At 43.1% G+C, this 20,567-nt stretch overlaps 1 protein-coding gene across 2 annotated transcripts in view; it reads right to left on the minus strand.

Moving 5' to 3' along the window:
• The window catches only part of LOC137322741 (cohesin subunit SA-2-like), a 110,465-nt gene extending 92,038 nt beyond the window's left edge, over positions 1-18,427 (minus strand). For both annotated transcript variants that reach the window (XM_067985754.1, XM_067985753.1), the window contains exon 1: positions 18,359-18,427. The gene's annotated coding sequence lies outside the window, so the exon portion shown is untranslated. The remainder of the gene's footprint in view (positions 1-18,358) is intronic.
• Between the last annotated feature and the right edge of the window lie 2,140 nt (positions 18,428-20,567).

A 20,567-nucleotide genomic window follows, 5' to 3' on the forward strand; every position in this document is an offset into this window, starting at 1 on the left:
TAATCTAATTTTCCAATCTACCTTAGCCAGCTCGCCCCTCATACCTATGTAATTGGCTTTGTTTAAGTTTAAGACTCTAGTTTCTGACTTAAGTACGTCACTCTCAAACTCAATGTGAAATTCTATCAGATTATGATCACTCTTCCCCAGAGGATCCTTTACTGTGAGATTACTAATTAACCCTGTCTCATTTCACAGTAGAAGATCTAAAATAGCCTGTTCCCTTGTTGATTCCATGACGTATTGATCTAGGAAACCGTCTCGATGCATTCCATGAACTCGTCCTCCAGACTACCTTTGCCGATTTGATTTGTCCAGTCTATATAAAGAGTAAAGTCCCCCACGATTACTGCATTACCTTTGTTACAAGCTCCTATTATTTCATGATTAATACTCTGCCCAATGGTATAGCTACAGTTTGGGGGCCTATAAACTACTCCGACCAATGTTTTCTGCACCTTGTTATTTCTTATTTCAACCCATACTGAATCTACTTCCTGATCTTCTGAGCCAAGATCCTTTCTCACCACTGCCTTTACGTCATCCTTTATTATTAGGGCTACACCCCCTCCTTTTCCATTCTGCCTGTCTTTTCTAAACATCATGTACCCTGGACTATTTAGTTCCCAATCTTGGTCGCTTTGCAACCATGTCTCTGTAATGGCTGTTAGATCAAACCCATTTATCTCTATGTGTGCAACTAATTCATCTATCTTGTTACGAATGCTCTGTGCATTCAGATAAAGAGCCTTTAATTTTGACTTTTTATCATTTTTTTCTTGCTTTGACCTTATCTGCTGATGCACTATTACCGGTAAGCTCTCTGTCCCTTCCTGCCACACTCTACTTATCTTTACCCAAATCACTACACTGCTCTGTTGCCTTGACATTTCTCATTAGATTTCTAAATTTCCCTTCACCTGTCACCTCCTGCCCCCTTTCTAGTTTAAAGCCCTATCGACAGCCCTAGTTATTCGAATCCCCAGGACACTAGTCCCTGCCCAGTTTAAGTGGAGCCCATCCCAATGGAACAGCTCCCTCTTTCCCCAGTACTGGTGCCAGTGCCCCATGAATCGAAATGGGAATCTTCTAACTTGCCATGAGCAATGCCATATGAGATATCTGCTAATAATGTATAATGATTGATGACTGTGCTGTGTTTTGCTGATCAACTTATCACTTGATCAACTTGCAATTATTAAATCGCAATCATTCAGTGAAAATATGACAGTGCAGGGCATCCTGGTCATCAATGTCCATTGCAATGTGTGCTACACAACAAACAAGAAGAAAACAAAATATAACTGCCCCTATTAAATCTTCAGTATGTATATAATTTATAAAAATAATGCCATAATAGGAGTGATTCCTAGGCCATATCTCAATATGAGGTTACTGCCTCATATTCAGTCGCAGTAGCACTTTTCTCCATAAATTATACTGTAAATTGGATAGGACAACTTAATTCAGTTTTCAACAACAACAAAAGCTTGCATTTATATGGCGCCTTTAACATAGTAAAATATCCCAAGGTGCTTTAAGTCTTAGAGTTTTTCAGTCTCTTTTTATTCCAGCAGTAGTGCAAAAAAGCATCTACATCAAAAAAGCATCATGTGTGTACAAATGATGAGTGGTAGCATTCACATTGACTTTTACTGCAATGTTATCGAGAAATTTTGCATGGGGGGGGGTTGATTTTGATGGTCAATATATATTATACAGCTTTAAAATAAGCAACTGGTGCTCCCTTAATAACCATGTTTGGTACTATATGCAATATTGTGGATGTATCCAGGGGAAAATTTAATGATATGCTTGTACACTGCCGAGAAGGTCCCATCATGCCATTCCCATTGCTTAGAGGAGGGTAATTCCACTGGGAATTCAATGACTTTGTTTTTCGGAGAGTGATGGTGCAAAATGCAACGTTACACGGAAAACTAATACGGTTTCTACTGCAATCTTCTATGCTAGGCCCTCTTCTTAGTTTGTTGCAGTCAACAAGAGAACTGTAAGTCTGCCCGCTCCCAAGAAATACTGGTTGTCTATTACATAAATCAAGATGCTGCATAGAAAAGCTTGCAATAAAATTGCAGTAACATTCACCTGCAATTTTATGGGCGTGCCAAAATGCCTGCTGGAATATCTCAGGTTTCTCTAATCTGTGGTATAACCTAAAAACAAACGTGGCAAAACCTGGTGGGGATCTGTGAGTATTTCATCTACAATTCTTTTTACTGTGTAATTATGTTTTCCAAGAGTTTAACAGGGTAAAGTGCGGAATGTAAACAGGGAAACCATAATCGTACAGTTACATCCTTTATGTATTGTGACATCTAAAAGCCGTTGTAACTTCATGATGGTGGTTATTTCTGATGGTGACACGCCTCTAGAAAATAGGGCGAGGCTGTAACAAAGCCACGGGCAAAACTGACTAATTTTCCACAGAAACGGGATGAAAGCAATAAGGGAAACATAACAGGAATGGTTTCCTCATTACTCTTTGTTATATACTGCGATAATATTTAAAAACAATTACTTTATTGTACCATTAAAACATGTACAGTGTCAGCTCAGTTGCATCAAGTGAGAGGGACTGGTTTTCTGCAAAAGAATCTGGGGCTGTGTTTGTAAATAGTCACCTGCCAAAAATTGCAAATTTTAAAAAAATGTGACAAATTCCAAACTTACTTATTTCTGTTGTTAATTATTATGAATCAATTTATTTGATTTTTCTTTGATAGTGACTAATTTTTGCTGCTTGGTATGTGATACTATCAGAAAACTAAACACTATTGGGGGATTAGGTGGAGCAATCACTCCCCTTCCATTCCTGAAATGTGGGATTCAATCCACTCCAGACCGATGGGATGACAGTACCCTCCCTGTCGACTATGTGACAGTCTTGTGTAAAATGAGTTTGGTCAGGTCATAATGCATTTCTCGATGTGCAACGGTCCACAGCATGAAACCGCTCAAAAATTGGCACAAGTTAACAATTAGAATAAGGGGCTGCTCTTTCAAAACTGAGATGAGGAGAAACTTCTTCACTCAGAGGGTGGTAGGTCTGTGGAATTTGCTGCCCCAGGAAGCTGTGGAAGCTACATCATTAGATAAATTTAAAACAGAAATAGACAGTTTCCTAGAAGTAATGGGAATTAGGGGTTATGGGGAGCGGGCAGGAAATTGGACATGAAGCTGAGTTCGGATCGGTCAATGCCCTGTGGGTGGCGGAGAGGGCCCAGGGGCTATGTAGCCGGGTCCTGCTCCGACTTCTTGTGTTCTTTAGATTTGTGGTTGGGATCAGATCAGCCATGATCTTATTGAATGGCGGAGCAGGCTCGAGGGGCCGATTGGCCTACTCCTGCTCCAATTTCTTATGTTCTTATGTTCTTATGTTTACTTAAGGATGGCTGGTGTAGCAAATGGAAAGTTCACATTACACCAGCACAAGGTCTTCCTCTGATAGTGTGGAATAAGGGCATAAAAACAAAAGAGAGGATCCTGCTTCGTACTAGGAATGTAGGAACAGGAGTAGGCCATTCAGCCCCTCGAGCCTGTTCCAGCATTCAATTAGATCATGGCTGATCTGTAGCTTAACTCCATCTACCCGCCTTGGTTCCATATCCCTTAATACTCTCGCCTAGCAAGCACTGATTTTTTTCGCTAAAATTATTGATGGGAGGAATTTCGCCTCCATTGTTGGGGAAATTTATTCTGTAATCTTCAAAAAGCATAGTTTGAAGGACATTATTTCTTGGCACAGCCTTTTCTATTATCAGTCTAAATGCACTGGTGACTTCAATGGAAAAGAGAATCGGGCGTGGTGTAAGATGGGCGGCCGGTTCGCCATCGCTCGCTTTGCGCTATCGTCGAAGGCCAATTTCACCCTCATCAGCTTCTGAAAATGCAGCACTCCCTCAGTACTGCACTGAAGCATCAAACTAGATTATGTGCTCAAGTCCTAGAATGGGACTGAAACCCACTGTCTTCTGACTCAGAGGCAAGAATTCTACCAGCTGAGCCAAGCTGATATTTCTCAAATTCAGTTCACGTAGGATCTTCACAGCCCAACAACAAGAGGAAACTCACCGATCAATACGGTTTGGATTTTTAACACCAGCTGTCAGAAATCAAAGAACATGTCACCCACTGTGCCATGCTGGCCCCCTACTGGCTTAGTCTGTGCCGTTTCATGAGCTTCAGGAAGTCTCCAGATTATTAATGCACTGTTTATTTGCTGGCACCGTATGAATGAAAAAAAGCTGGTTTAACATTTATTTTTACAGGAATAGAAGATTCCTGATCAAACCAAGACATCTGGCCAGCTTAGTATGAATAACGCTCGTCGTACAATGCATGATGCTTCAGGTAACATGGTGGGAAAGCAAGAAAATGGAAATGTGACATGCTGGCAAACTGATAAGAGTTCAATGTTAGTGGTGCAATTTCAGCGGCATGGGAGCAGGTCATCAGCCCATCCTGTCGACTGAGGGAACGATGGGTGGCACGATACCATTAAAAAGTTTAACATCTGTGTTGAATATGATTGTAAACAATTTTACAACACCAAGTTATAGTCCAACAAATTTATTTTAAATTCCACAAGCTTTCGGAGGCTTCCTCCTTCCTCAGGTGAACGTTGTGGAAAAATCACAAGCTTTCGGAGATTATCCCCTTCGTCACTCACCTGCCGAAGGGGATAATCTCTGAAAGCTTGTGATTTTAAAATAAAATTGTTGGACTATAACCTGGTGTTGTAAGATTCCTTACATTTGTCCACCCCAGTCCATCACCGGCATCTCCACATCTTGAATATGATTGACATCATTGTGTCTAGTAGCAATTCTGATCCGTAACTAGTTCTAATCTTGTGTCATGCAGTGGTAAGAGATCATTCAAACTCCTTTGCAAATGACAAAATGATTTGAGATCAAACCAAAGCAAAATACCGAGGATGCTGGAAATCTGAAATAAAAACAGAAAATGCCGGAAACACTCAGCTGGTCAGGCAGCATCTGTGGAGAGAGAAACAGAGTTAACGGTTCAGGTCGATGACCTTTCATCAGAATCATGAACGGTCATCGACTTGAAGTTAACTCTATTCCTCTCTCCACAGATGCTGCCTGACCTGCTGAGTGTTTCCAGTATTTTCTGTTTTTAAATGATTTGAGGTGCTAGGTTGTTAACTAACAAAGTCTTGTAGCCAGCTAGTAGGCACATTTAGAGTAGCTTATGGATTACGGTCAACGTGAGTAGTGGCCAAAAGTAGCATATAGCATATGTGCACGGCAGTGAAATGGTAACTCAATTTTCTTGCAATATGAAGTTACTCTTAGCAGGTTTAAAAAGTCTTTCATCTCCAATTATATTTTTAATGGAATTACATATATTAGAACTTTCTGCAGAGGAGGTGCAGTGGTCAGAAATAGAGAATATTGATTTGGTGCCAGGATAGGAGAAAATGAAAATGGATCTGTTCGAGTCTTAAACGTGAAGATAAATGAGGAAGTAAGGCGGATGGGCTTAACAGTTTTTCTTCACTCCCACCTTCTTATGTTTGTCTAAGCCTTTTATTAGATTTATGCTGTTTTGCTTGAATTATGAACATATACATAAAAAAATTACGGTACTGTACAGCTCAACAAACCCATTGTGGGAGGGAAGATTGGGCAGGGTATATAACGGGCAGCCGACTCACCACCACCCATTTTGCAGCCCTGTCAAAGATGAATTTCACCCCCAATAATAGAACAAACAACAGCCAGTCAAAAGCAAAATACTGTGGATGGAGATCCCCATATGACCTCTAGCCCAAGAGATGGCGTGTCACTGCAGGGCAGAAAGACAGAAAAATGACATTTAGAAAATATAACAAAAGCAAAATACTGCGGATGCTGGAAATCTGAATTAAAAACAGAAAGTGCTGGAAAACACTGAGCAAGTGAGGCAGCTTCTTTGGAGAGAGAAACAGAGTTAACATTTCAGGTCAAAGACCTTTCATCAGAACTCGAAGGTGTTAGAGATGAACAGCTTTTAAGCAATTGTAGAGCCAGGGAAAAAGGGATGCAAGGAAATATTCAGTCAAATGCTAAAACAAGCTAACTTCCTGGCGGACCAAAGCACTATCTTGTAGTGAGATTTTATGTAAACACCATGTATAAGAACATAAGAACATAAGAAATAGGAGCAGGAGTAGGCCAATCGACCCCTCGAGCCTGCTCCGCCATTCAATAAGATCATGGCTGATCTGATCCTAACCTCAAATCTAAATTCATGTCCAATTTCCTGCCCGCTCCCCGTAACCCCTAATTCCCTTTACTTCTAGGAAACTGTCGATTTCCGTTTTAAATTTATTTAATGATGTAGTTTCCACAGCTTCCTGTGGCAGCAAATTCCACAGACCTACTACCCTCTGAGTGAAGAAGTTTCTCCTCATCTCAGTTTTGAAAGAGCAGCCCCTTATTCTAAGATTATGCCCCCTAGTTCTAGTTTCACCCATCCTTGGGAACATCCTTACCGCATCCACCCGATCAAGCCACTTCACAATCTTATATGTTTCAATAAGATCGTCTCTCATTCTTCTGAACTCCAATGAGTAGAGTCCCAATCTACTCAACCTCTCCTCATATGTCCGCCCCCTCATCCCCGGGATTAACCGAGTGAACCTTCTTTGTACTGCCTCGAGAGCAAGTATGTCTTTTCTTAAGTACGGAGACCAAAACTGTATGCAGTATTCCAGGTGCGGTCTCACCAATACCTTATATAACTGCAGCAATACCTCCCTGTTTTTATATTCTATCCCCCGAGCAATAAAAGCCAACATTCCGTTGGCCTTCTTGATCACCTGCTGCACCTGCATACTAACTTTTTGATCTTCTTGCACTAGGACCCGTATGGTAGATGGGTTTAGAAATGATGTTTATCAACTAATCCTGATGCAGCTCATGTGTCGTACAAGTGGGAATAGATTCTGCACGTGGTACACTTTGAGCTAATGACTTACAGTTTACTATCATTTCGCATCTGGATCAAACTATAGAAATGAGCAAGTAATTGATGAGTAGGTGTCGCTTGATGGCACTACTGATAACTCCTTCTGTCACTTAACTGTTGATTAGGAGGACGCAGATAGGCTGGTGACTGTCAGGGTTAGATTGCTTGGCTGGGGGAGCAGCTAGCTCTGATGAGCAGATTGTGATCACTAGTAGTCAGGGTCTATAGCCATTGCTGTGTCCAGGACACTCAGCCACCTCTTAATGTCATTTGGAGTGACCAGAATTGGCTGGACACTGCTACCTTTGACGGTGAGGACCTTGGGAGGAGACCGAGTTGGATTGTCCACTCGACACTTTTATCTCTTGTACTCAGTTGCTGGGCTGCACCATGGCTGAGGATGGGGATATTCATGGAGCCTCCTCCTGTTAATTGCCTGGTTGGCCACCAGCATTCTCGACTGAACGAGCTAACAAAAAGAAAGACTTGCATTTATATAGTGCCTTTCATGACCTCAGGACGTTCCAACGTGCTTTACAACCAATGAAGTACTTTTAAAGTGTTGTCACCATTGTAATGTTGTAGTGACAGGTAACATTTGTTTTTGTCTTTTGACTTGTACATGGGATGCCAGTCCAAGGTGTAACTTCCTGCTTGAGTCCATTCTGACATGTCTTGCCATACAGCTGAACCTTGTGCTTATCTGTCCTTTCAAGACACTAGCAAAATGCAGCATGGTGTCAGACTATGTGGTGAACAGAGGTGCGCCCTCAGGCAATGAAAGAAGGCAGCCAATACTAGATCCTCATTGTGGCAACTGAATTGACTCACAGAAGAATGGAGCACCTGGGTACACCATCAAACTCAGTCAGTACAAAGGGGGAAAGAAATTATCAGCGGATAGTGGACAGTAATATATCACTAAATGGGCCTTCCTCTGTTTGAGGAGTACTTGAGTTGAGTCCAAAGGTGCTGGATTTGAAGTCTTCCTTAAGAGAGGATTCTAACATAGTCTTGAAATATAGAGATATTCTGCAACAGATATTCTGTAGGAAAGATAATGGAATTTTTACTCAACGATGTAATAGAAAAACATCTAGAGAACAAAAATATAATAAAGAATAGTCAGCACGGATTTCAGAAGGGCGAGTCATGCTTGACCAACCTTCTTGAATTCTTTGAAGAAGTAACAAAAAGAGTAGACAAGGGTAATGTAGTCGATGTAATATATTTGGATTTTCAAAAGGCCTTCGATAAGGTAGACTTATAGATTGTAGACATTATTGTAGACATATAGACATTGTAGACTCATGACTAAGGTCAAAGCTTGTGGAGTCAGGGGACAAGTAGCAGAATGGATAGCAAGCTGGCTACAAAACAGAGAGTTGGGGTTAAGGATAGCTACTCAGACTGGCAAAAGGTGGGAAGTGGTGTTCCACAGCGATCAGTGCTGGGATCACTGTTGTTCACCATTTACATTAACGATTTAGATTTGAGAATTGGAAGTACAATTTCAAAATTTGCGGACGATACCAAACTGGGGGGTGTAGTTAATACAAAGAATGCGTCAAAATGCAAGAGGACATTAATAAACTTGCAGAATGGGCACGTAATTGGCAAATGAATTTCAATATAGATAAGTGTGAGATAGTACATTTTGGTAGGAAAAATAAGAAGGTCACACACTGGATAATAAGAATCTAAATGGGATGGAAGTGCAAAGGGATGTATGGGTACAGATACACAAATCACTAAAAGTAGCGGCACAGATTAATAAGGTCATAAAAAAAGCAAACCGAGCACTGGGAATTCATTTCTAGAAGGATAGAATTGAAAAGCAGAGAAGTTATGTTAAACTTGTATAGAACCTGGGTTAGAGCACATTTGGAGTACTGTGAACAGTTCTGGTCTCCATATTATAGAAAGGATGTAGAGGCATTGGAGAGGGTACAAAAAAGATTCACAAGGATGATACCAGAACTGAGGATATCCTTATCAGGAAAGGCTGAACAGGCCGGGGCTCTTTTCTCTAGAAAAGAGAAGGCTGGCGGGTGACCTGATAGAGGTCTCTAAGATAATGAAAGGGTTTGAAAGGACAGACGTAGAGAAAATGCTTCCACTTGTGGGGGAGACCAAAACTAGAGGTCATAAATATAAAATAGTCGCTAATAAATCCAATAGGGAATTCAGGAGAAACTTCCTTACCGAAAGAGTGGTAAGAATGTGGAACACGCTACCACAAGGAGTAGTTGAGGCAAATAGCACAGATGCATTTAAGGGGAAGCTAGATAAGCACATGAGAGAGAAAGGAATAGAAGGGTATGCTGATAGGGTTAGATGAAGTAGGGAGAGGGGAGGCTCATGTGGAGCGTAAACACTGGCATGGACCAATTGGGTCAAATGACCTGTTTCTGTGCTGTAGTCTCAATGTAACCACAGTCCTGCCAAACTGATCAGAACCAGAGATGGAAATAGCTGTGTTCATTACCTAGTCCATTAGGAATGATTCGCAGATAGCTAGCATGTCGGGACTGACACATGATACAACACTGGTAATAGATGGCAGGTTGCCCCAGAGGTAGTAAATGTTTGTGTAACGTAAAGTATCATGCCCAGAAGTAGCTGCCAGACGCCAACAGACATAAGCATGAAGTTAGATCCAAGATCATTCGACCCAGAGGGCTCCCTTCATTGCACAACAATTTGTGAAGTTGAAATCTGAAACCTGGGGCAGGTTACTAGGTGTATCCATGAGCACTTCAACCCTCAGTCCCCTCACAATCACTCCCAAGGGAGTGACTTGCTCGCTGTCTAGGCTGGGACTACTGACTGGAAGCTAAGACTGGTAAGAGGTAAGGCAGCTTAATGAAGCTCATGTGAGCTGTGTATTCTACCTGCTGTCAAAAAGTATGTTGATGACAAATATATAAGATTTTGCCAACAAAAAAAAACATGCAGTGCGAGTCTTCAATGTTCAAAGCAAAGAATATCTGTATAACACAATCTGGTTCAAATTTTTTTCCTCAGTGGCTGTAATCCCACCAGGACTGCTTCATGCCCGCTCATGGCTCCCGAAGCTGATCCAAGTGGATTTTCCTAGGTCAACTAATTTAAATACTGTTGGGCGGCCTCCCGGGGGGATTTCCATATGCACCAGGGATCTCGTCTTTTGAGGGGTGCGGGTGGGGGGGGTAGCAAGAATGTCACTGCTGCGGGCCTTAGGGAGTAGAATATAGCCACCTGGCTCCGGGGCAGCTGAAATAAGGGCAGTCAATTGTTTCGAAATGTTAAATTTAGCGCACTGGCAACCGATGCACCCTATGGTCAATTGTACTCGGCTTGTGGGCTATTTACAATTTAAACCCACCCACTTCAGTAATTCTGGGTGCTGGAACACAATGGCACTCCATAGAACCATAGAAAAGATACAGCACAGAAGGGGCCATTCAGCCCATCGTGTCCGCGCCGGCTCGAAGAACAACCATGTGCCTATTCTAATCCCACCGTCCAGTACACAGTCCGTAGCCCTGCCGTTTACAGCACTTTAGTGCAATTCCAAGTACTTTTTAAAAGAGTTGAGGGTCCCTGCCTCTACCACCAATTCGGGCAGCGAATTCCATACACCCACCACCCTCTGGGTGAAAAAGTTTTTCCTTATGTCCCCTCTAATCCTTCCGCCAATCAGCTTAAGTCTATGTCCTCTAGTTCTTGAACTCTCCGCTAGGGGAAACAGGTACTTCCTGTCTACTCTATCTGGGCCTTTCATAATTTTGTACACCTCAATCAAGTCACTCCTCAGCCTCCTTTGCTCCAAAGAAAACAACCCCAGCCTATCCAATCTCTCCTCGTAGCTGCAGTTTTCAAGCCCTGGCAACATTCTTGTAAATCTTCTCTGCACTCTCTCCAGAGCAATTACGTCCTTCCTGTAATGTGGTGACCAGAACTGCACACAATACTCCAGCTGTGGCCTTACCAGCGTTTTATACAGTTCCATCATTACATCCTTGCTTTTGTATTCTATACCTCGGCTAATAACGGAGAGCATTCCGTATGCCTTCTTCACAACCTTATCTACCTGTACTGCCACCTTCAAGGACCTGTGCACGTGCACTCCAAGGTCTCTCACCTCCTCTACTCCTCTCAATATATTCCCGTTTACTGCGCATTCCCTTTTACTGTTTTCCATCCCTAAGTGCATTACTTCACACTTCTCCGGGATGAACTCCATTTGCCACTTTTCCGCCCACACCACCAGCCCATTGATATCTTCTTGGAGTCTGCAGCTATCCTCTTCACTATCAACTACGCGGCCAATTTTTGCGTCATCTGCAAATTTGCCAATCATGCCCCCTACATTCAAATCCAAATCATTAATATATACCACAAACAGCAAGGGACCCAACACTGAGCCCTGTGGCACACCACTGGAAACAGATTTCCATTCGCAAAGACATCCATCGACTTTTACCCTTTGTTTCCTGTTACTGAGCCAATTTTGGATCCAATTTGCCAGATTTTCCTGTATCCCATGGGCTTTTACCTTTCTGACCAGTCTGCCATGTGGGACCTTGTCAAATGCCTTACTAAAATCCATGTAGACAACATCCACTGCACTACCTTCATCAATCCTCCTTGTCACTTCCTCAAAGTTCACGTTCACCTGAGGAAGGAGGAAGCCTCCGAAAGCTTGTGAATTTAAAATAAAATTGCTGGACTATAACTTGGTGTTGTAAAATTGTTTACAATTGTCAACCCCAGTCCATCACCGGCATCTCCACATCAAAGAATTCAATCAGATTTGTAAGGCATGACCACTCCTAACGGCTAAGGTGTTAATGAAGGTGAACACAGCTTGTTTCTTTCAATCAACATGCTGTCCGAATACACCTGCTCAGATAAGAACGGGTGTATTCAGCACCTGCCATCACTTGAGGAGGGTAGAAACCAGGACTGGTGGGGGCCAGTGGGGAGCAGGTGGAGTGGCTCACTGTCCAATTTCCCTCGCCCACCTACCCACCTTGATACTGCCTGAAAACGGGCAGTAAAGGGGAGGAAAATCTAGACCAGTAGGTCAGCAACAGTGGCAGCCGTTACATTATGACTAAAGTATGATAGAAGATGGCCTACCATGATTGTATTTTTTACATTTCATAAAAAGAAAGACTTGCATTTATATTGTGCCTGTCACGAACTCAGGTCATCCCAAAGTGCTTCACAGCCAATAAAGTACTTTTTTTTTGAAGGGTAGTCACTGTTGTAGGAAACTCAGCAGCCAACTTGTGCACAGCAAGGTTCCACATAACAACAAGGTGATAATGACCAGATAATCTGTCTTTAGGAGTTGGTTGAGGGATAAATATTGGCCAGGAAAAGGGGGAGAACACCCCATCTCTTCTTCGAAATACTGCCATGGGATCTTTTACGTCCATCTGAGAGGGCAGATGGGGCATAAGAACATAAGAAATAGGAGCAGGAGTAGGCCATACGGCCCCGCGAGCCTGCTCCGCCATTCAATAAGATCATAGCTGATCTTCGACATCAACTCCAATTTCCCGCCCGATCCCCATATCCCTTGATTCCCCTAGAGTCCAAAAATCTATCAGTCTTGAATATACTCAACGACTGAGCATCCACAGCCCTCTGGGGTAGAGAATTCCAAAGATTCACCACCCTCTGAGTGAAAAAGGCCTCCGAGGGCCTCGGTTTACACGTCTCATCCGAAAAACAGCACTTCCAAAAGTGCAGCGCTCCCTCAGTACTGGAGTGTCAGCCTAGATTCTGAATCGTCTGACTCAGAGGTGAGAGTGCTACAACTGAGCTACAGCTGACACATGAAAGATGTAAAGTCACAGCTGCACATCATGTTGAAGCTCCAATGCACCATATCATATATTGGCATGGTGTAGTTTCTGCCCTGTAATCTCCCACGGTCAAGTTTCCCATCTGGATTGTGCAGAGGAAGGGCTGACAAGCAAAGGCTAGACATTTCCTTACGAGGAAGAGAGAAAATTAAAGTTCGAGTTGCACTGCTCGGAACTTAAGTGTGACATAGCAAGCACTTGGGAGCAGACCCATCCTCTCAGACAGGGAGTGTTGGGAGCCCAAGCGTAGCAAAGATAAAATAAATTAAAACGGGGCCAAAATAAATATGATAAAACATCCCCAACAGATTGTAGCTCAATACAAATTTTAGGCAAATAGTGCATATTAATAATAACTTTTACGAGTATATAAAATCTGCACACTTTGTGTTAAATGATGACCATCAAGCCATGTATCAGACACTGGAAAAAAGGGAGTGCGTTATTCCACTGAATCACCCAACAGAATGCATGATTATGATTTATTGTTCTCATTTTGCAGTTTGCAGCCCGCACATAATACAAGCTTTTAGTGAATTTTACAGCACAAGGAAAATAAATACAGAAAATATTAAAATCTATTGAGGTGGGGTGATTGTAAGAGAATCTATGAATATATGATCCAGTTTTGAGTTGTGTAAAACAATGGGGACTAACATAAGGGCCGATTTCCTGATCAAGGGGTTCCGAGATTGAAGCACTCCAGCAGAGTGGGGAGCTGACCTCGTCCAATTTAGCATGGTCAGCTTGTTTAAATAATTGTAATATGCTTCTTGCATGCCTTCAACGTGTAAAGAAAGCACAACGGCAGCAGGTGGGGGAGGGAAATATGGAGAGCAGCAGCTGAGACAGGGCTCCTAATCTCTCACCAGTAAGAAAATATTCTGATTTGCTTTTCTCGGATCCAAAGTGGTCGACCTCACACTTCCCCACGTTCATAGAATCATACAGCACAGAAGGGGGCCATACGGCCCATAATGCCTGTGCTGGTTCTTTGAAAGAGCTATCCAATTAAAACATAAGAAACATTAGAAATGGGAGCAGGAGTGGGCCACATGACCCCTTGAGCCTGCGCTGCCATTCAATAAGATCATGGCTGATCTTCGACCTCAACTCCACTTTCCCACCCGATCCCCATAACCCTTGATTCCCTTAGAGTCCAAAAATCTATTGATCTCAGTCTTGAATATTCTCAACTACTTAGCCTCCACAGCCCTCTGGGGTAGAGAATTCCAAATATTCACAACCCTCTGAGTGAAGAAATTCCTCCTCCTCTCAGTCCTAAATGTCTGATACCTTATCCTGAGGCTATGTCCCCTAGTGCCAAACTCTCCAGCTAGGGGAAACATCTTCTCAGCCTCTACCCTGTCAAGTCCTCTTAGAATCTTATATGTTTCAATGAGATCATCTCTCTTTCTTCTAAACTCCAGAGAGTATAGGCCCATTCTACTCAATCTCTCCTCATAGGGCAACCCGCTCATCCCAGGAATCAATCTAGTGAACCTTCGTTGCACCCCATTTAAGGCAAGTAGGTAAGGAGAACAAAACTGTACACAATTCTCCAGGTGTGGTCTCACCAAATCCCTGTACAATTGCAGCAAGACGTCCTTACTCTTGTACTCCAACCCCCTTGCAATAAAGGCCAACATGCCATTTGCCTTCCTAATTGCCTGCTGTACCTGCATGTTAATTTTCTGTGTTTCGTGAACAAGGACACCCAAATCCCTCTGAACACCACATTTAATAGTTTCTCACGATTTAAAAAATATTCCGTTATTCTATTTTTCCTAAAACCATGTTGACTCTGCCTAACCATATTATGATTTTCTAAGTGCCCTGTTATCACTTCCTTAATAATGGATTCTAGCAGCTTCCCGACGACCAATATCAGGCTAACTGACCTACAGTTCCTTATTTTCTCTCTCCCTCCTTTCTTGAAAAGCGGTTATATTTGCTACCTTACAATCCACGTGGACCGTTCTAGAATCTAGGGAATTCTGGAAGATCAAAATCAATGCATCCACTATCTCTGCAGCCACCTCTTTTAAAACCCTAGGATGTAGACCATCAGGTCCAGGGGATTTGTTGGCTTTTAGTCCCATAAATTTTTCTAATATTTTTTCTTTACTAATCTCAATTACTTTAAGTTCCTCACTCTCATTGGATCCTTGGTTCCCCACTATTTCCGGTATGTTTTTTGTGTCTTCTACTGTGAAGGTAGATACAAAATATTTGTTTAAAGTCTCTGCCGTTTCCTTGTTCCCCATTATAATTTCTCCTATCTCTGTCTCTAAGGGACCCGTTTATTTTCGCTACTCTCTTCTTTTTTATATACTTGTAGAAGCTTTTACAATCTGTTTTTATATTTCTTGCTAGTTTACTCTCATATTCAATTTTCTCCCTCTTTATCAATTTCTTGGTCATCCTTTGCTGATTTCTAAGACCCTCCCAATCCTCAGGCTTACTACTCTTTTTGGCAACATTGTAAGCCTCTTCTTTTAATCTAATACTATCCTTAACTTCTCTAGTTAGCTACAGTTGGATCATCTTTCCCGTGAAGTTTTTAATTCCTCAAGGGTATGTATTTTTGTTGGGAATTATGAATTATTTCTTTAAATATTCGCCATTGCTTATCTACCGTCATATCTTTTAATCTAATTTCCCAATCTACCTCTGCCAACTCGCCCCTCACACCTACATAATTGATCCCACTCCCCTGCTCTTTCCCCACAGCCCTGCAAATTTTTCACCTTCAAGTATTTATTCAATTCCCTTTTGAAAGTTATTATTGAATCAGCTTCCACCACCCTTTCAGGCAGTGCATTCCAGATCATAACAACTCGCTGTGTAAAAATGTTTTTCCTCATGTCGCCTCTGGTTCTTTTGCCAATTACCTTAAATCTGTGTCCTCTGGTTACCAATGCTTCTGCCATTGGAAACAGTTTCTCCTTATTTACTCTATCAAAACCCTTCATGATTTTGAACAACTCTATCAAATCTCCCCTTAACCTTCTCTGCTCTAAGGAGAACAACCCCAGTTTCTCTAGTTTCTTCACGTTCCCTAACCACCGACTCCATCCCTCTCTCTGGCCACTGTGTGAGGCTGAACCATACCGTTCGCGACCTTGGCATCCTATTTAACCGTGAGATGAGCTTCCAACCATATATCCGCTCCATCACTGAGACCACCTCCTTCCACCACCGTAACATCGTCCGTATCCGCCCCGCCTCAGCTCAACTTCTGCTGAAACCCTCATCTATGCCTTTGTTACCTCTAGACTTGACTATCCAATGCTCCTTATGTTCCAATGTTCCTTATCCGTTGTTTCTTGATTATAAATCTGAATCCAGTATTTTTTTTTCTCTTCCCAGCCTATTCAGGCATATAAGATAGCCACTAATAAATCCAATAGGGAAATCAGGAGAAATTTCTTTTCCCAGCAGTGGTTAGAATGTGGAACTTGCTACCACATGGAGTAGTTGAGGCGAATAGCATAAATACATTTACGGGGAAGCTAGATAAACATAGGAGGGAGAAAGGAATAGAAGAATATGTTGATAGGGTTAGATGAAGAGGGGCGGGAGGACACTCGTGTGGAGCATAAACACAGTCCTGTTTCGGTGCTGTACATTCTATGTAATTCTATGTAACGTCTCTTCCACCAGCTGTCAAATACTTGAGAGGCTAAATGATATAATCAGGCAGAAGTACACAGCAGGGATTGAAAAGGCAGAATGCAAAATATACTGGAGAGGGTGATGTAAAAATGTAGTCAAGGTGGTAATACATACATGCCAACCTTCAGCACTTTACTGCCGTGCCAGGTAAGATGAGGAATAGCAATGGTCTTGGAAAACAGCACCACCAACTCACCACAGAGCTACTTCTTCGGAGGTTGAAAAATAGGATTTTATTTGAACTACGCGTACCCCCTGTCTTCTAGAGTGTGGTTGTGGTTTCAATCCACAAGATTCTAAAATACTAAAAATATCAAAAATCAGAATTTATTGGCAGCACGCTCCCCATCCCCTTTCTCAGAAAAGAAATCTCATGCCTTCCATGCTCACACGCCCCCCACCCCCCTTCAGAAATTTCTAAATTTGTCATCGAAACAAACACATCTGTTTTTCCATGCAGGTTTTAGAATATTTGGTGTGCCTGCAGCTAAAGTTGAGGCAAGCTCAAGTCCCAAACTCACCGTTACTACTTACTTTTGTCTGCAAGGGTTGGAGTCATGCAGAAAAATAGAATAAATCACAGAACATAATCCTCTAAACATTTCTGGATGCCCATATAATAAAAGCAGAATTTCACATATTCAGTTAACATAAAGCAGTGATTCTGGTCATAGATCTCTATTGTATTTTTTTTAATTGAGTTGGGAGGGTGGGGGCAGGGGGGCTGTTTCAGTTTTTTTGCTAACTCTCTCGGTTGTCGTGTACTTCTGCCACACTCGGCAATGGCCCTTCCTGATACTGTTTCCCAGCAATCTGCACATTTGACATTCAGCAAAATATCTATGGTAAGTTCAAAATCATACCACACTAATTACTTCATTATATGAAAGAACTTGCATTTATATAACGTCTTTCACAACCTCAGGACATGCCAAAGCGCTTTGGAGAGTTCCCCTGCTTTACTTCGAAATAGCGCCATGGGATCTTTTATGTCCACCTGAGAGGGTAGATGGGGCCTGCGGTTTAACATCTCATCCGAAAGACGGCACCTCCGACAGTGCAGCACTCCCTTAGTGCTGCACTGGAGTATCAACCTGGATTATGTGCTCAAGTCTCTGGAGTGGGACTTGAACCCCACAACCTTCTGACTCAGAAGCGAAACTGCTACCCCTGAGCTAAGGCTGACACTAATAGCTTGCACTTTAGGCAATAAAAAAAAGACACTTGAGATGCCTAAACATTTGCTGCAACATGTCAGAGAGCTGGAACTAACAAAAGAGCAACAATATATATGTAAATTTAACAAACTATATGCTACATGAAGGAAGTTTGTTAGTCGATGTCAACACTGAACGCTATCTCTTACACCACAATACAAAGTATTCAGATAGTAACAGTGAGTCGGGCGGGTAACAATCAAGACCCTAACTTGGTAACTTATTGAGACAACTTCAGTGGCACTTCCGGTCAATCTAACTTCAACTACCTCCCGCCCACCGCCCGCTCTCATTGGCTGAAAGAATTTGCCGCCTCATTGTTGTGTTGCAGTGGCGCGCCTCCTGATTGCTCCGCCCTCCTGTCCATCACACCGTCAGGTTAGGTTGCGCTCCATTATCCGGTCTCCCCCTCCCCTCCCCTCCCTCCTTTGCTGCTGTGCCGGTCACTCGATTTTGATACGGAGCGGGCGCGCGGCCTTAACGTCTGCAAAAACACACACACCTAAAAGGTTCATTAGGAAGGCAAAGTGGTGAATGCAGTGTTGTACAGGGAGAGCATTATTGCATTCGCATCACAGTAAAAACAAAATAAAGTTTAATTACTACCGTATAGGAATGTCTTTGTTTTTTCAACGCCCAGTTCTTCTTTACTGCTGCTGACGAACGGATACACACTGCCATCTGGTGGCTTTGCACAAACCAACTAAGAGTTTAAAAAAAATACATTTCCGCACCTCTGTCGCCCTCTGTTGCAACAGTTTATAATGAATTTTAGCGTTGTTACTATAAGTAAATAGCATATTATAAGAACTGCCACGACCCCTTGAAGCAGAGTCCACAATCAATTTTTTTTATATAAAAGGGATTTAGTTGCTTAAAAAAGAAACGTATTTCAGTTTAAAAGAAATAACTTGCGTAACTTTGCGTTAGTGTGATGGAATACTCTCCACTTGCCTGGATGAGTGCAGCTCCAACCACACTCAAGAGGCTCGACACCATCCAGGACAAGGAACCCGCTTGATTGGCACCCCATCCACCACCCTAAACATTCACTCCCTTCACCACCGGCGCACTGTGGCTGCAGCATACAATCTTCAGGATGCACTGCAGCAACTCGCCAAGGCTTCTTCGACAGCACCTCCCAAACCCACGACCTCTACCACCTAGAAAGACAAGGGCAGCAGGCATATGGGAACAACACTACCTGCATGTTCCTCTCCAAGTCACACACTATCCTGACTTAGAAATATATTGAGGTTCCTTCATCGTCGCTGGATCAAAATCCTGGAACTCCCTACCTAACAGCACTGTGGGAGTTCCTTCACCACACGGACTGCAGCGGTTCAAGAAGGCGGCTCACCACCACCTTCTCAAGGGCAATTAGGGATGGGCAATAAATGTTGGCCTTGCCAGTGACGCCCACATCCCATGAACGAATATAAAAAAATAATGGTGCTTTTCACAATCTCAGGACATCCCAAAGCACTTTATAAATGAAGTACTTTTGAAGTGTAGTCACTTATAATGTTAAGAAAGCTTCTGTCGCGACACTACAGACTTCCTACAAAAACTCAGTACCCACGGACCAGTTGAACCAGGAACACTTCTCACCACGATGGACGTCTCGGCACTCTACACCAGTATCCCCCACGATGACGGCATCGCTGCGACAGCATCAATACTCAACACCAACAACAGCCAATCTCCGGACGCCATCCGACAACTCATCCGCTTCATCCTGGATCACAATGTCTTCACCTTCAATAACCAGTTCTTTACCCAAACACACGGAACAGCCATGGGGACCAAATTCGCACCCCAATACGCCAACATTTTCATGCACAAGTTCGAGCAGGACTTCTTCACTGCACAAGACCTCCAACCAACACTATACACCAGATACATCGACGACATTTTCTTTCTATGGACCCACGGCGAAGAATCACTGAAGAGACTACACGATAACATCAACAAGTTCCATCCCACCATCAAGCTCACCATGGACTACTCCTCAGAATCAGTTTCTTTCTTGGACACACGAATCTCCATCAAAGACGGGCACCTCAGCACCTCACTCTACCGCAAGCCCACGGACAACCTCACGATGCTCCACTTTTCCAGCTTCCACCCTAACCACGTCAAAGAGGCCATCCCCTATGGACAGGCCCTGCGAATACACAGGGTCTGCTCAGACGAGGAGGAACGTGATGGACACCTACAGACGCTGAAAGACGCCCTCGTAAGAACGGGATATGACGCTCGACTCATCGATCGACAGTTCCGACGGGCCACAGCAAAAAATCGCATAGACCTCCTCAGGAGACTAACACGGGACGCAACCAACAGAGTACCCTTTGTCGTCCAGTACTTCCCCGGAGCGGAGAAACTACGCCATGTTCTCCGCAGCCTTCAACATGTCATCAATGACGACGAACACCTCGCTATGGCCATCCCCACACCTCCACTACTCGCCTTTAAACAGCCACCCAACCTCAAACAGACCATCGTTCGCAGCAAATTACCTAGCTTTCAAGAGAACAGCGTCCACGACACCACACAACCCTGCCGCGGTAACCTCTGCAAGATATGCCAGATCATCGACACAGATACCACCATCACATGAGAGGACACCACCCACCAGGTGCATGGTTCATACTCCTGTGACTCGGCCAACGTTGTCTACCTCATACGTTGCAGGAAAGGATGCCCCAGAGCATGGTACATTGGCGAGACCATGCAGACACTGCGACAACGGATGAACGGACACCGCGCAACAATCGCCAAACAGGAGGGTTCCCTCCCAGTCGGGGAACAC

This window comes from Heptranchias perlo, chromosome 6, assembly GCF_035084215.1.
Source record: "Heptranchias perlo isolate sHepPer1 chromosome 6, sHepPer1.hap1, whole genome shotgun sequence".
NCBI classification, from domain to species: Eukaryota; Metazoa; Chordata; class Chondrichthyes; order Hexanchiformes; family Hexanchidae; genus Heptranchias; species Heptranchias perlo.